Source organism: Macrotis lagotis, chromosome 8 (assembly GCF_037893015.1).
Source record: "Macrotis lagotis isolate mMagLag1 chromosome 8, bilby.v1.9.chrom.fasta, whole genome shotgun sequence".
Classification (NCBI taxonomy): domain Eukaryota; kingdom Metazoa; phylum Chordata; class Mammalia; order Peramelemorphia; family Peramelidae; genus Macrotis; species Macrotis lagotis.
This window is the reverse complement of record NC_133665.1, coordinates 196,598,959-196,615,630: the sequence shown is the minus strand read 5'-3', so window position 1 is coordinate 196,615,630 and position 16,672 is coordinate 196,598,959. Positions and strand designations below refer to the sequence as shown.

Here is a 16,672-nt window from a genome sequence, read left to right as displayed (position 1 = left end):
TGGACACCCCTTGATATAAGGGCTTCTCTAAACAAACAAGTGTCTCTGAATGCCATATGCCCCCCCACACTGCCCCAGAAGACAATTGTGGATCTAGGGAGGTAGCTCCCATCATTCTTCTTTGTTGGGGTCTTCACTCCCCTCCCTCCAAGCTAGCTCACCTGAAAGGTTGCAATTAGTCTTTGATGCTAGCTAGAATCATTCCCATGTTACAGATGAAGAAACTGAGGAGCTGCCCGTGGCTATACACCTGGTAAGACTCTGCAGTTTGAGCCTCTCCTGAGATAGTCTTGAACCCTTTACTGGGCTTCCTCCCTCCCAATCTCCTGCCTCCTGATCCTGAAGCTTCAGAAGTAAAGAGAGGGAACAGGACAGGAGGCCCAAATCCAGGGCTGTGGGAATCATCAGCTCCATCCCCAGCCAGCCTCAAGGAGCTAAGTGAAGCCTACAGCAGGCACAGACATACCCTGGCCTCCCTCTCTTCCAAGCTCCTCCCCCAGTACTCAGTCCAGCCTGGCACTGGGGCTAGCCCAAAGTCAAAAGCTCCATGGGCACATGGCCCTTCATGGGGCGCTCCCTTCTAGCCTCATCTGAAGAATGGGAGACAAGGAGACCCAAGCCATAGATGGGGCAGACCCAACTGCAGTCAGTTCCCATTGCCCCCACTTAGCTGAAGGGCAGAAAAGCTCCTCTGGACCCAAAACAGCTCACCCCCTCAGGGCTGGTCTGCAGATCAGTGCTTCATCCCAATCAGCCCTCCAGCTTCCTCTCCAGTCTCTCCTCCTCCTCCTCCTCTTCTTCGAGCAGAGGAAGCAGGAGCAACATAGCACTCCAACAAAATTGGGGTAGGGGCCTGTCTAAGGAGAGCATGGGAATTAGACAGCCTGGAGATGGGAGTAGGAGTCAGAGAGAAATGGGCAGCCCACCTGACTTTAGCCCTACAGTGAGGTCATCCCCACCCTCAAGAAGATTCCTTTCTACAAGGGAACCTCATCTGTTTACATCCAGGACCACAGCAAGTACTGATACGTCTGAAGAAAACACAAACCCAGGTGAGACAGCCACTCTCACAGAGGAAGGCCGAGGGGCTAGGGCCTTCCTGACAAAGGCCTTCATTCCCACTTCTTAGGCAGATATGGCCCAAGTTGCAGGACAGGACACTGGGGGATTCAGGATCCAAGGCCTGCCTACTGGGGCCCCTTCACCACAACGGTGGAGAAGACTGGAAAGAAGTAGGTGCCCAAGACTCAGGGTTCTGGGATGTTTCCATCAGGACTTGCCCACCCAACAGATCTAAAAATAGCCAATAAACATTTATTAAGTGCCAGTCCCAGCAGAGAAGTCAGGCTCCCCAAAAGGCTGGGGTCTCAGGAGGCTGTCACTGCCCGACCCTTCAGAGCCAGACAAATAGGATTAGAACTTGGGATGAGTGAGGGGAGAGGTGCTCCCAGAGAGGGGATCAGGAGAGGCTGTCCTGCTTCCCTTTACATTGTGGGCAGCAATTTGGGGCCGAACCTGGAGCCTGCAAGAACTCCAGAGGACATGGGGGCATGGGGTGGAGAGAGCCCCCCTGCACCAGCTCTTGGGAGACACAGCCAGGGATGATAGATGATGATCATGGGAAGTGCAACAGAGTCACTGACTCCTATCAGCTTCTGGAGGATGAGGGATCAACTGTGGGCAAGGGAGGGGTCGGGGAGGCTGGGGCTGAGGGGCTGGAAGCTCCTTTGGCTGATCTGGGGAGGGAGAAGTCAGGAAAGTGATCAGGTGGGACAAGATGAGGAGAAAGAATAATGGCAGGAAAGGCAAATAAAAGGCTGTTGACTGCAAAGAGGGATATCCTCAGGTGGAAGGGACCAGGAAGACCCAGGGTCTAACCAAGGCAGAAGCACACCTGGGGGCTGAATGTGGCTTCATATCTGAGGTGGGGGGAATGTTGGTTGGTTCTGCTAGATTGCTTTTTTCTCTCCTATTTATTCACCAGAAATTACAAGTGATAGAAAAATAGACATGAGTTTGAAAATGTTCCTTCCAGTTTAAGATAGAGACTCATCCCTTTGCACCAAACACCCCCAAAATCCCAAGAGCTCAAAGGAAGGCAGAAGCAGATGAAGTCTCCAGAGAGTAGATGAGCCAGTGTCTGGAGAGGGAGGAAGGACCTCGAGACAGTCTGCATAGGCAGGAGTGCCTCCAGGTGAGCAGCCTGGGGCAACAGGTAGACCTCAAAGAGCAGACAAGAAGAGCCCACTGCACTGCCAGCATAGCCTGATGTCTAAAAGAAAAGAGAGGGGGAAACTAGACTGAGAACCACAGGAGGAGGAGAGCGGGCCAGCAAGTAGATGAGAATTCTGTGGAACTCCCCCCCCCCCAAACAAACAAACAAGCAACTCAAAATAGTTTTAAAAATAGGAATAAAACTGGGAAGTTAAAAAAGAATGACTTTAGATTATACATTAGAGCTAGATGCAGAAAACAGAACCTAATGAAGAACTGAAAAACAATTAGTCAATTAAAACAAACTGCATTATTAAAGAATTTCTGTAAAGAAATTCAAAACAGATTAAGAGATTTGGAATCTTAAAATACTGAAGGAGTAAAAATGTAGTCAATTGGGAGGGACCAGAGTCTGAGCATGACCTCAGGGAGGTTCACTTCACCCTGTTTCCCTCAGTTCCCTCATCTGTATAATGAGCTGGAGAAGGAAAGGGGGAACCACTCCAGTATTTCTGCCAAGAAAACCCCAAAGGGGGACATGAAGAGTCAGACAGGACTGGAATAAATGAACCACAAGAGGCAGGAAAAAAACCAGAGGCAATGAAGGTGCCTGAACACTCTCCCAGGAGAGGACCACCCCAAGAACTCACAGACCAGGGTTCAAACCCCGAGATAACCTCAGTGTAAACCACAAAGGTTTCCAGGCAGAAGACCCGGCCCTTGGGCTACAGAAGTGAGGCCATCTGAACACTTGGAGTCACTCAGCTGGTACTGAAATCAAAGGAAGAAACGGAGACCCCAAGGGGGCCTCCTGATGACCCATGAAAGAAGATACCCCCAAAAGGCAATCCACAAGGCTCACCTTTAAAAAGGGGTGCATGAGGGAGTACCCTGTCACTGATCATGATGACTTGTTTCTAGATGGAGGGTGAGAGGGCCAAAGAGAATGAAAAACAGGCCATGGCATTCTAGGGATGACAAAAGTCAGGAGAAGCCAAGAGGCACAGCGCTCCTGGATGAGGGAGCAGGGGTCCAGTTGGGGGAGGAGCAGTGCAGAGGTGCAGGAAGGGGAAGCCCCACCAGGCTCACTATTGAGTTGAAGGGGAAATGGGCTGGAAGAAGGCAGGGACTGGTTCCGAGGGATGGCAGATTGCTATAGAACATTCTCTTGGGTGCTGATGATGGGCTGGCCTAGGAGAGTCCTGAGGAGGGATCAGAATTTTTTTTTTTAGGATTTTTTGTTTTTGCAAGGGCAAATGGGGTTTAGTGGCTTACCCAAGGCCACATGGCTAGGTAATTATTAAGTGTCTGAGACCGGATTTGAACCCAGGTACTCCTGACTCCAGGGCCGGTGCTTTATCCACTGAGCCACCTAGCCGCCCCAGGATCGTAATTTCTGCCAGCATCCCATACTCAGAGATGGAGAGGGCAGGGCAGGGTCTGGGCCTCCCATTCTGGGGCACAGCCTTTGGTCAATGTTGGATAGAGCTTAAGCACACATGCCATGTGGGTGCTATGCCAAACCCCTGGGGACAAAGAAAGGCAAAGGAGTTCACTATCTAATGAGAGGGACAACAACTCATTAAAAAGGGGGGGGGGACTGAGAGGGAGCTGACTATGGGCTAGACTCTGAGTCATCTCTTTACAAAGATGAGCTCATCAGAGTCCCACCATAAACCTGAGAAGCTTGATCCTCATTTTGACAGCAAAGGAAACTGAGGCCCACAAAGGCCAAGTAACCTGCCCCAGGTTCACCTAGTTTGGGTCTGAGGCTGGATTTGAGGCCCTACAAAAAGTAGCTGATGGGGTGGCTAGCTGGCGCAGTGGATAAAGCACTAGCCCTGGAGTCAGGAGGACCTGGGTTCAAATCCGATCTCAGATACTTAATAATTACCTAGCTGCATGGCCTTGGGCAAGCCACTTAACCCCATTTGCCTTGCAAAAACCTAAAAAAAAAAAGTAGCTGAAAAGGGAGAGTGAAGGGGGAGTTGGGGGGGGCAGTGCATACTGGGGGGGGGGGGGAAGATGAGGGAGAACTGAGAGGCTCTCCAATGACTCTGGTGCCACCGGGAGCTGAGAGGACACACAACCAAGGCAAAGGGAGGAGAAATGAGGCGGCAAGGGGATCTGGGGGCCACAGGCATCTCTCACCTCACCAAGGATGAAGAAGGAGGCTAGAGCCCAACCTCTGATGGAGAGAAGAGACCCCAAAGCAAAACTAACAACATCATGCTTCAAGAGCAGAACAGGAAGCCCCACAAATTCTGTAAGACAACCACTATTGTTGGGCATTGTTAAGGTTTCACTCTTATCAACAAAAACATGGAATCTGAATTTGAGAATTTGTGGTATCTTCTAAATGAAAACATTTTAAAGAACATATCTATTCCTCAGCAACATATGGCACCTCTACAAAATCGATCTTGTGCTACAGCACAAATAAATGATAAAGGCAAACCCAGAAATGTTTAACATGTCCTTCATAAACCAAAAATGCAACAAAAAACATAATACAAGGAACAAAATCAAAAGATACATCCCCAAACTGACATTTAACAATAACCTTCTGATTGAGTGGGTAAGAGAAATAGCTATAAAAAGAATAATTATGTAAAAAAGAATAATGATGATGAGACTATATACAAAAGTTTCTAGGATATGGCAAGTCTCCAAGAAAAGAAAATTTATTTCTCTGAGAAGATACATTAATGAAATAGAAAAGATTAAGAATGAACCAAATGTGCAGTTGAAAACTTGAGAGGGAAAATTCAAGTTAAAAAAAGAAGCACAAGGGAGATTATGTTGAAAATTATGCTTTAAGAAAATAGACAAATTAGGAACTAAAATATCATAAAATGAATTTAATTAATTGTTTGAATTCAAGTTAAGCTTACAAAACTCATAAACCCATAGCAAACCTGATTAAAAGACAAGAAAATCAAATTACCAAAATAAGTATAAAAGACAACAGCTAAGAAATAAAAATCATCAAAGTCTATTAAATATAATTATATTATAGCAAAATCAAAAATTTGAGGAAGACAGAAATACTAATAAAATACTTAAACTATTCAAATTAATGGAAGATTTTAATTTAATTTCCAAAAAAAAATTAAAGACTCCACCAAAGCAGGGGTGAGGGGAGAAGGTGTAGAAGGGGAACTATATGGCTTTAGAGGTGAAGTCTCTCAAATGTTAAATAAACAATACTGATGAAGGGACACAGAAACTAGTCTCCATTCATGAGAAGCAAACAGGCCAGTGACAAGCGTCTGAAGACAGGAGAGTTTTACAAGAGATCAGCAAAAGCAAAAATCAATCAGACTGAGCAACTGAATGGAAACTGGGAAAGTGAGGTCTCTGGTGGGACTGAGTCAAGATGTGGGGGGCAGGGGTGGGGGGAGCAGGGAGAAAGAGCAGCCAGTTCTGTTTTGGTCATGGTGATTTTGTCCTTCCCATCTGGCTGCTCGGGCCTATGGGAGAGCAGACCTCAGGAGAGATTGCGGGGTGGGCTATCTGGAGCAGGGAGTTCTCTGGGCAAGGCTGATAATTAAGCCCAGGAGAGCTGATGAAGGAGAAAACTGCGCCACAAAATCTCAGAGAGGACCAAGGAACCCGAAGGGAAGTCAACAAGCAATGAGAAAAGGCTCCAGAGCAGCCTCTTTGCCCAGGGCAATTTTGTGTCCCAAGGAGTCTGGAAGTGAGGTTGCCCAATGCCACCTGCTCAAGCCCTCCTGGTACCCCCTTCACTCTAGGGCCTCCCTCTGGCAGATGATCCCCAAACCCTCCGGCCGGTGGCAGATTAGGGCACAGGGATTGAAGGAGGACCTGCTTCTCTCAGTCTGTGAGCTCCTGGGGAGTGGGGGCATCGTGCCCAGCTGAAGAAGGCCAAGAAGGAGCCTAAAGGAAAGGAGATGAAGAAGAGAAGAGCAGAGGTTCTTTGGAAAGCAAGCAGTGACAAAAGACCGACAAAAAGTTGATGTGGGAGCAGCTAGGTGGCACAGTAGATAGATCACTGGCCTTGGGGTCAGGAATACCTGAGTTCAAATCTGGGACCTCAGACACTTAATATTTACCTAGCTGTGTGGCCTTGGGCAAGTCACTTAACCTCATTACCTTGCAAAAACTAAAAAAAAAAGTTGATGTGATCCAGGAGGAAGTAGGGAGTCTAGAGGCCTGAGAACTCAGGGTTCAACCCTCCCCAGCCAATCTCAACGCAGCCTTCTCAAAGATTTCTTCCAGATCTATGCCAATGGTTCGATGAAACCCATTTACTGAAGATGGTCATCATTCAAGTGAATCAGGGTTGGATGCAGCTGACTGACTTTACCAAGGCTCTCATCTGATTCTTGGGCCAAAATGGCAGAGTTTGACCCAGGCCAGGGTGTCAAGATGGTTAAGAGGGCTCAGCCTTGAATGAACAGAAGGAGCCAAAGAATGCAGACCAGAGAAAGGTCTCCAATGCTATGTGACAAGGCTTTGTGTCCACCTCTGGTCTTATGTTGAAATGGGGGGAGAGAGAGGGAAGGGCAAGGCAGGAAGAGGTGCACAGGAACTGAGCTAGAATTATATTTGACTATGGTCTTGGTGGTTCCTCAAGTTCTAGACATGACTTGGCAGTTCTTGGACAATTTGCAAAATCTTTTCATTTATGCTTTAAAAGTCCAATCTGACAAGTAGAGGAGGAGAAAATATGGCTGAGCAAAAGTTCTTGCAAAAAAGGATCTTGTGGGCTGAGTAGACTCAATGTGTCACCTCAGTGAACTGGTGGCCATAAATAAAGCCCACCTCCTCTGTGGTATCGTGTCTATCCACTAAGGAGAACTCAATGAGAACCAAGGGGGATACAGGATTCACCCACATAAGGAAAATATTCTACAATTAAAGGTATTCCAAGCTGAGACAGGGTGGGCTCCACCTTCTTGGGAGAAATGGGATGTATTATGAGTTCCTTCCAAACAGATCTTGTGATTTTAAAAACTGTGATTAAAAAAAAAAATCAGAAACAAAACTAGATAGGTGATGGCTTGGGGTCAGAAAGCCCCAATTCAAATCCAGCCTCAGTCTCCTATTTACCAGTTGTGTCTGCCTCGGTTTCCCCTTAGTAAGATGGAGCTCATAATGACCTTTCCCTCTCAGAGTTAACACAGTGCCAGGTCCATGGCAGATGTGTTATCAAAGCCAACAGTGAGGAGACAACCACTTCTAGAACCTACTACTCATCTCTCCCAGCACTCTCAGAGAAGGGCCTTTAGTCACAAAATGGATGCAAACCTCCAGGGAATGACACTTTGCCATGGGAGCTAGATGTGTCCCTGACTGTGGCAGTCTGAGTCAAGGACAAGCTGGAGAGATGTGCCCGACTAACCAGGCAGGCAGAAGTCCCACCTGAGGGCATTCCTCAGAGACTTGCCCCTGGTTTGTGGCCAAGTCCTGAGGGGGGCACAGAGATGACAGGGCTGAAGGATGGCTGAGAAGACGGTCCTGATGCAAAGGGGTCCTGCAGACTGGACCAGTGAATGACCTGATAAAACTTGACCTGGGGCAATGGCACAGCTTAGACTTCGTTTCCTAAGTAGGGTCGCCTCAGGAGATGCTGTGAGAACATGACCTCTAAAAGCCCTCACAAGGTTTGGCCCTGGCTTCCAGAAATAACGAGGCCAGACTCTGGGTCCACTAACACTGCTCCTGCACCTCTTCCTCAACTGCCACACTGCTTGGAAAGTTCTGTCCAAACCATTGTCTTCCCAGTTCCCTAACACTCAGGCTTTCCAGCCCAACTCCCCTACAGGAACACAGTGACCCCTGAGCTGTGCGTCTGGGCTGGGAACTTGGGGAGCATTTCCAATTCTGGTCTTGCCCTGTTATCTGGACTCCAGTCGTTCACCAGATCCTTCTATTCCCCCTCCATCACAAGACCATGCTCCATTCTCACAGTTACAGCCTTGGCTGGGGTCTAATCACCAAGTATCTGTGGAGTAGTCTGCCTGCATGCTGACCACAAGGGACAAGAATGCAAAGACTAGCCAGGACTCGCCTGTTCTCAAGGAGCTTAGACCAAGGCCAGTCAGAAGGGGAGGATCACCATCCAGGTGACCCCCGTGAACTGTGGGCCCCTTCTCCTCTCCCTCTACACTACTTGTCTTGGGGAATCTCATCTGGTCACATGGCTCCAACAATCCCCTCTCAACCTCCAACCTTGTGTCACCAACTGCCTAGTAAACTGGATACCCCAAAGACAGAGCAAACCCAACTTTCTCATAACTGATTTCATTACTCACTGTGACATCCCTATTACTGTCCAAAGGGCATTACCACCCCCTAAACCTTCAGGCTCAAAATGGAGGGCTCATCCTGGGCTCCTCACTCTCACCACCAGATCCAAGATGGTGCCAAGCTTGGCCTGATGATTTCACCTCGGCACCATCTCTCCAATTCACTCCCCACTCTCCTCTCACACTACCCCAACCCTGGTGCAGACCCTCATCAACCTCAAGCCTGAACTAGAGCAATTGTCTGATGGGAGGTCTCCCTGCCTTAATTTTCTCCCTCACTCCAGTGATTTTCCTAAAACACAGTTCCAAACACATCAACCCTACTCAAAAAACCCCAGTGGCTCCCTGTCGTCTCCAAGTTCAGATATAAAATTCTTTGGTTGGCATTCAAAGCCCCTTTTGTAATCAGCCCACTCTTTCTTTCCAGGCTTCTCCCACCTTCCTCCCTGTCATGTACTGGGTGATACAGGGGTACCACTAGGGAACACTCCAATAAAATTCTCCCTCTCCCAACTCTGAAGGTCTGCCTGGCCTTCCTTCCTTCTGTCCCAACTAAAATACCTTCCTTTGCAGGAAGCCTTTCCCAATCCTCTCCTTCATGTCTGGGTCTTCCCTCTGGGGATGCTGTCCAATGAATCCTAGGATTTGCTTGGTCTCTTAGACTGTGAGCTCCTTGAGGGCCGGAGCTGTCTTTTGTCTCTTCAAGGATCCCTGACACATAGACCCTTCAATGCTACCCTGAAGTATGGGGTAACTGGAGGAGGCTGGGATGTACAATGGCAGTCTGGAGGTGAGGAGAATCAAGACAGGTTCCCATAGATGGTGTGGCACATCTCGAAGATAGGAGAAGAGGGACACATCAAGAAGGGAGACAGTACACAATCCCCTTTGTTGGACTGCAGCAGACAGGAAGCTCTTTGGTTCCAGAGGCCTTGTTGGAGGGGGTCTCCCATCTCACTTCTCCCAGGGGCTCCCGACTCCCTCCAAATCAGCACCACCCTACTTCTCTCTCCTCCTCCTCCAGCTAATTCATGCTGGCCCCTGCATCCCTTTTGTGCCCTGGCTCATCTCCCTGCCAGCTGAAGCTTCCCTAAAGCAATTCCTCATCTCCCCAGTTGGTGACATCCAGGGTCTCCCTCGGGCCCAACTTTAACACAGGCATCATATATGTCCCCCACCCCCAACTCAGGGATGCCTTCCTTGCTGCAAGAACTATATCTTTTCCAAAGTTTACATACACCCAACAGGGTTGTGTACACAGCAGGCATATAATGAATGCTGGGCTTGGAGTCAAGAAGACCCAAGTTCAAATTCAGCCTCATATACTGTGTGACCAGGGGCAAGTTACTTAGCCTGTTTGCCTCAGTTTCCTCAATTAGAAAAGGGGGGTGGGCAAAAGAGATGATAATTGGGAAGTGTTTAAACCCCTAGTAGGTACTACACCTAAATGCCAGCTACTGTGGCTATCTTATCCAAGTGTACATGGAACCCTTTGAAATGCACGCCAGACCTCCAGTCAAGTCCGCTACGCCAAGCTCTGTCACTCTCCTCAGTACAGAGCCAGCACCAGCCCTGGGACATGGGCCTTCCCAGCTTCGGCCCTGGGGTTCCAGTTCGCCAGCCCCTCCTCCCTGGGCCTGCCTCCGTTGGGCAGACGCACGCATCCTCCCTTGACTAGCAGAGAGCAGACGTTGCAGTCAATGGACGCCCGCCCCCAAACAAAAGCAAAGCATCCCACTCACCGTCCCCAACGGCCATCCTGCTGTGCTGCGGAGGCTCTGGGGAGCGCAGGGAACCCCGAGGAGATCAGGCAGGCCCCCGGGAGCCTGCACCACCCTAGTGCTCGCCACCCCAAGGCAGGCTCCTGCTCCAGTGCAGCATGAAGGGAGCAGTGTGTGGCCCAGGCTGCTCTGCAGCTCGCTACGGCAAGAGCCAACAGCTGCTGGGCCATTTCAAAATACAAGTCCTGGCTCTGGCAGGAGAGGCTCCTCCTGCCGAAGAGCGACTGGGCTGAAGCTTTGACAGCATCCAGCCTGTCAGAGCCTGCGGGTCCAGCCAGGCTGGCAGGCCCTGAAGGTCACCCGGGAACTGTCCCAGGCCTCTCGCAACCCCAGAGAGCACCTCGCCACCACACAGACAGACGAATGGACGAGCAAGCCGGCCCAGGATCCGGCTTCCCGGCCAGGCAGAGGAAGAGGCTCATCTTTGTATGGTGATTGGCACCCTTCTGTGAATAGGAGAATTCCGAAGCCGATCCCCTCACCACCATCAGCTGCCCTCATTATGCAGGAGGCATTTCTGGCAAAACTGCCATCAAAGCAGGCTCTGTGGGCAGAGAGCTGCATCCTGGGAACAAAGGCTGGGCCCCGAGCAAAACATGCAGCTGCACAAGGCAATGCCACAAGAACCCACAGCCACTGGGATTGTCCTGTTCTTGTCCTAGTGCTGGGCACACTACCAGGACCCCAAGCAGTAGGCCCCCTCCTCTAGTTTTCCCTGAGCACAGGGTCCTCCAACAGCAGAGGCCTTGGTTCCCCAGACCACCATGGCATAGGGGAAGCCTCCAGGCTTGGGTCCCAGATCAGCATGCATCAGGGGTTGCCCAAGTCACAAAGCTGCTGGGGGAGGGGGCGGTGGGGTTCAGTCAGACTTTCTGAGGACCCCACAGACATTTAGAGAACTTCTGGCCTGTGAACTTGCTACACCAGATGCTGAGCCTCAAGACTTTTTCTCTTAGAGTAACCCATAGAAACTGATATGGGGGGGCACTCTTTCTTAGCCAAATACACAATTATGGATGACAAAACAGAAGAAAAATGATTGGACTCCCAGCTGGCCCTTGTTCAGGCACAGTCACTACAGGTAGCTACAGGCATCTCAAGAGCCAGAGGACCTTGGCAGGATGGCTGCTGTCCGGTACCCAGCCGGTGAAATCACCTTTTCTCCCAGAAAACCAATGAGTAAGGCCATCAATAATGTAAGAGCAGATGGGCTAAAGAAGCAGAAGGTGGGCCACTTCCAATAACAGAAGCAAAAAAGAAAGTGCAACTCCCTGGAGCCAGCCAAGTCAAAGGCCCTGGCTCAAATGCCAGAGGACCCCAGGCCTGTCCCACCACACAGCATGGGTGGCAAAGTGGCCCCCAGCCAAGCCAGCTAGCCTCTTCTCTCAGGCTCAGGCTCCTCATCAATAAAATGGGCCACCCTCAGGGTGGTGAGGACAGTCAAATGAGATAGCAACTCAAGCACTCTGCCAGCCTTCACCAACAACCAGTCATTTTTACCAATGATCACTGAGAAGGTGCTGGAAAATCAGGACATAGAACCCGAGAGAAATCTCCAGGGACATCCTCCAATGACCCCACCCCCAACCCTATAAGATATCAGTCTCTGCACCTAGAATTCCAGCCTTACTTTCCTTCAGAGGGGAGGAAGCTGGGCTGAAAGATGAGGGACTGAGGGAAGGGGGCTAAAAGTCAAGGCAGGTAAACAGTGACTGTGAGGCTGCCTGCCCCCTCATGGTGTGTGAGCCTCTGCAGGCTCTTCTGAAGTTCTGCCAGCCCTGGAGGCCAGCATAGGTCTGGACCTCCTCAGCCTGGATGTCCTAGTGGGAGGCACCCCACCCAGTGCAGAGCCAGTTTGGAGCCTTTCTCAGGCTCAGTTTCCTCTCCAATAAAGCGGAGATAAGAACTGTCCCTCCCTTCCAGGGCTATGGGGAGGACTGAACAATTCTCTCTTTTTCCTGAGGGGTGCAAGGAGACTAAATGACATTTCAATAAAGCTGGAGAAAGGTTTCCCAACAAGAAGTCTTGCTGAAGGAGCAAGGGAATAGGACATGACTCTCGCACACAGAAACAGCCAATCCTATGACAGTTCATCCAAAGAAATGAGAGTGGTGGGGAAGAGTTGTCGAGGCAGCATCATCAGCATTAAGAGAAGCTGCTTGCCTCATGAGACCTTCTCCAGGTGATGACAATTTCTTGAGAGAGGAAGCAAACCATTTTCCACAGACATCAGACACAGGGGTGTTTCGGCCACATAGGAGAAAGCCACAGGGGCACAGCGTCAGAAGCGCTGCTCAGCACCACCCTGGAGATGAGCAGAAAACATGGGGTGTGCCCTCTCTGGGTTCCTCAGTCACATGGTTCTTGTATCCAGAGGGTTTTTACACCTGAGGGACTGATCCCTGAGGGGAAGGACCTCTTAGGGAAAGGTAGGACGGTGGGGCTAGGCTGGCATCTGAGCCAAAGGGTATGATTCCAGTGATCCAAAGTTGCCCTTTCCTCCTTCCCCTGGCATTCCTGGTATTAGTGCAGCCCAAGACTTCTGTGCTGTGGCTGTCCTTGAGGGTTCTTTCTCCTCTTCTCCCTTTGCCTCTAACAACTCATGGATAGTATCATTCATTCTGCTCTGTGTATGGTTCTGACTCCTGGCCTCGCGGTTGATAAAAGGGGTCTCTGGACCCCATCTGCATGAACCTCACCAGTCACCTCATCCTAGCCCCTGGCTGACATCTATGGTGCTTCTGCCCCAGGAGGCATCTCACGCCAGTGCATCCAGGACCCCATGGCAGGCTCACAACTTGAACTGAGATCACTTGTTCTACCAAGCTTTTTGAAGGGTGCTGCCAAGCCCAGTGGTTATCACAAATGCCAGTGTTTTTTTAATTGCTCCTTTATGCCATTTTTGGGTCTCACCCTCAAAAAGCACTTCTGGAATTCCAATTAAACATGCTCATCTCCTGGTCTCCTGAGGAAGGCTTTCTGCAGTGGAGACAGGTGGAGACATTGGCAGACCTGAGATTCTTCAGGATGAAGCAACTCCATCTGGCTTCCACATTGCCTAATTTCAGCTGTTTCTTACCACTGCCCTGAAGTCGTGGGCAGTGCCCAAGGAGATAACACTGCTGAGGTTGCTGCTAACCACAGACCACAGTCTATGACTGGGAAGAGACCACAGCATGTGAGAAGAGCCCAAGGCTTTGATCCATCTCCTGAGGATGGCAACTTCGTTGGGGTCAGGCACTTTGGGGTTCCTGCTTTCTTCTGGAGGGACCCCTGTCTCATAAGTCATCATGGGGGGCGGGGTTGACCTCCCTTAACTCCTGTCTTCAGAGACAGTAAAACAGGCCTAACCCACTGAGTGAGGAGGCAGTCCCAGACAGCCTGCTGTCTGTCCAGTTGTTCTGAGCCCTGCCCCAGAGGTGTGAACAGGGGGTGTGTATTCACACTGACCACATTGAATGATCTAGAGATCCCACCTATCTGCACTACTGTCTCATGAAATTTGCGTATTTTTCCAACCAAAGCAAAGCAATCTGATGTTCCCAACTTTCATCTCATAGGAAAAAAAGCTGCTAAGTAAATGAAAAGAATCCCCCTCCCACATTCCATGTTTCCCCACCTGTCATCTCCCTTCTCCTGCCTGTTCCACAGGTCCCCAAACAGACTTTGCTGGCTAGTGGTACTCTTCCCTCACTAGCCCAAACCATTTTGAATTAACCTGGAGCATCTCCTTTAATCAGCATCTGCCACACTCCCCAAGACAAAAATGGTCTCATGACTCTCTAAAAGGCCCTCCCACCCCCTACCCCCTGCCCTCAGCCCAGCTTGCAGGGTGGTCTGGCCTGCAAGAAGCTGCAAGCATCTCAGAGATGGGGAGAGAGCCCAGGTCCTGATCACAGTAGCACTCTTCTGATCAAGGCCAAGCCCTTGACGTGGCCCTACCTTCCTTCTCTCTCTCTTATCCTTCCCTTCTCCTCTCTTTTCTCCTCTCATTTGCTCTCTCTCTCTCTTCCCCCCCTTTCCCTCTTCCTCTCCCATTGCCCCTGTTTTGCAATGGACCACAAAGGATAAAACTTCTAGAGCTCACCTATGGAGAGGGCAGACAGGGGACCCAGAGGTACCTGCCAGAACAACAGCAAAAATCTTGGGCAAGGCAAAGGGTGGTGCTTAGATATAGTTGGGGGTGGGGAGCAGAAAAGGGGGAAGAAGGTGGAGATGGGAACAAGCACTGACGAAGTACCACTTTATGCTAGCACCGCATGCTAAGTATCAGACAGGCAGCAGGCACTACACTGATGACCATTTTACAGTGGAGGAAACTGAGGCACACTCTCTTCAGGGTAGAGCCCTAGTGGTGGTGTCATGGCAGAACCTCAAAGCAGCTTGGCTTTGGTGACATATGGCCAACAGTCTGGGGAGAGAGCCCAGGCCCTGATCACAGTAGCACACTTCTGATCAAGGCCAAGCCCTTGATGTGGCCCCACCTTCCTTCTCTCTCTTTTATCCTTCCCTTCTCTTCTCTTTTCTCCTCCCATTTGCTTCCTCTCTCTCTCCTTTCCCTCTTCCTCTCCCATTCCCGCTGTTTCCCTCCCCTCCTCCCCCCTCCCTGTTCTGGATTAGACATCCAAGGACTGTTTCAAATTCTGATTCTGTGACTTCCTTTCTCCTACCACTGAGGACACTGACATGATCTCTTGGGTCTGTTTCTTGACTGTGCCATATACAGGGGGCCCACCATGCTCTAACCCTAAACCCTAACAGCCTGTGGAATCTCTCCCTGCTCTAACCCTTCCCCTAACCCCTTAGCTGTCGGTGCAGATCTGCCTAGGGTAATTACTTATCCAGATATTTGGAGACATCAGGTGTTCATAGAAGGATTTATGACTTTTCTATTAATCAGTAACTATTTAGATAATAACTATTTCTCAGAGACTTTGAGAGCCAGAAGCACCCAAGGTGCTGCAGTCTAATTCCATCCATCACACCCCCAGATACTGTGCTTAGTTACTACCAAGTGAACTGAACCAGGTACTATATTCTTCTTTCCAATGTGCTAACTCTGGTTCTGAACCTCACTGAATGATCTCAAGGCTCAACGATGCTTATACATGATTATACATGATGCTTATACACTATTCCCATGGGACCCAAGAACACCTGCATTGTCCCAACAAATGCCAACCATGGGAAATGCTGACTCAAGTCCAAAGAGTGACTGCACTGTGGATTGCATGTCTGTAAATTCTCCCTCTGCCAGAAGCCAGAAGCCCTCCTTCTCGGAGGAGGAGCTGTGTCACCTGAAGCCTTTTCCTCACTCAGAAATCAGTTCAACTTCTCTTTGATTCTTGACTCTTAGGTCTCCAGCCTGCTTTGTTTGGCATCAGTCATTTCCTGGATACAGGCCAGTTCCAGTGCAGTCAACATACTCAATGTTCACTATGTGAGCTCCCTGCTGTCTCCAGGATGAACTCTCAGCCCATTGGTTTGGCTCTGAAAGTCCTTCACAGGCTAGTCTCTCTCCAGCTTCCAGGGACCCAAACACAAACACTGCTATCTCCTGTCTCCAGGTCTTTGCCTAGCAATCCCCCATGGTTGGAGTGCTCTCCTCCCTCACTTGTCTCCTAGAATTCCACTCCTCCTTCTCAAACAATAACTTCTACATGAGATGATCCTACCTCCAAACCACTAACTACCCCTTACATAGAGCTGTATATATTCTACGTAGGCTTAAAATATTTAAGTTAAATAAAATATAAATAAAATAAATATAAATATAAATGAAATAAAACATGCTTAAAACATTAGGCATCATACACACAGAAAGTGCCTTGATACTAGAGCCTTTTTTATTCCTTGAGTCCATCTCTCTAATGCAGTGCCTTGTCCCCAGTGCACTGAATCAGTGCATGCTGACTGGCTGATTGACTGAATGTCTAGGGATCTTTGAAACACAACCCCCTGAGGAACCTGGTTCCAAGCAATATGATTTAGAACAAGTTTTGACACAGTAAAAGGCCACAGTGCTTATGGATCTCTAGTGTGTTTCACATAGGTCTGAAAAGAAAAGGCAAGATTCTTCTCAGGGAATCACTAAAAATAAGATGCACAAAGAAATGGAGTCAATAGTACAACTACAGGGAAAATGATCCAGGACTTTGTGTAGGGAAAAGCTTTAAAGCAGTGTGAACATGCCTGACCACGCCAGCATCCCAGGGGACATGGGGAGACCAAACTGTTAGAAGTCACTGGGCACATTTCAGAAGGAGAGGGCTTAGCAAAAACACCACCAAAGGTCATCCGTCAGCAGACAATGCAGTTGTGTCATGGTCCTAGCAGAACCATCAGTTTCCAGTGCCCCAAACCATGACAGGACAGCAGAGGAGGGCAGGCGAGCCAAGGGAG

The 16,672-nt window shown here is 49.5% G+C and overlaps 1 protein-coding gene across 20 annotated transcripts in view; it reads right to left on the bottom strand.

The window, feature by feature from the left end:
- CLASP2 (cytoplasmic linker associated protein 2) overlaps positions 1-16,672 on the bottom strand; it is a 146,277-nt gene that overhangs the window by 90,638 nt on the left and 38,967 nt on the right. The window lies entirely within an intron of this gene.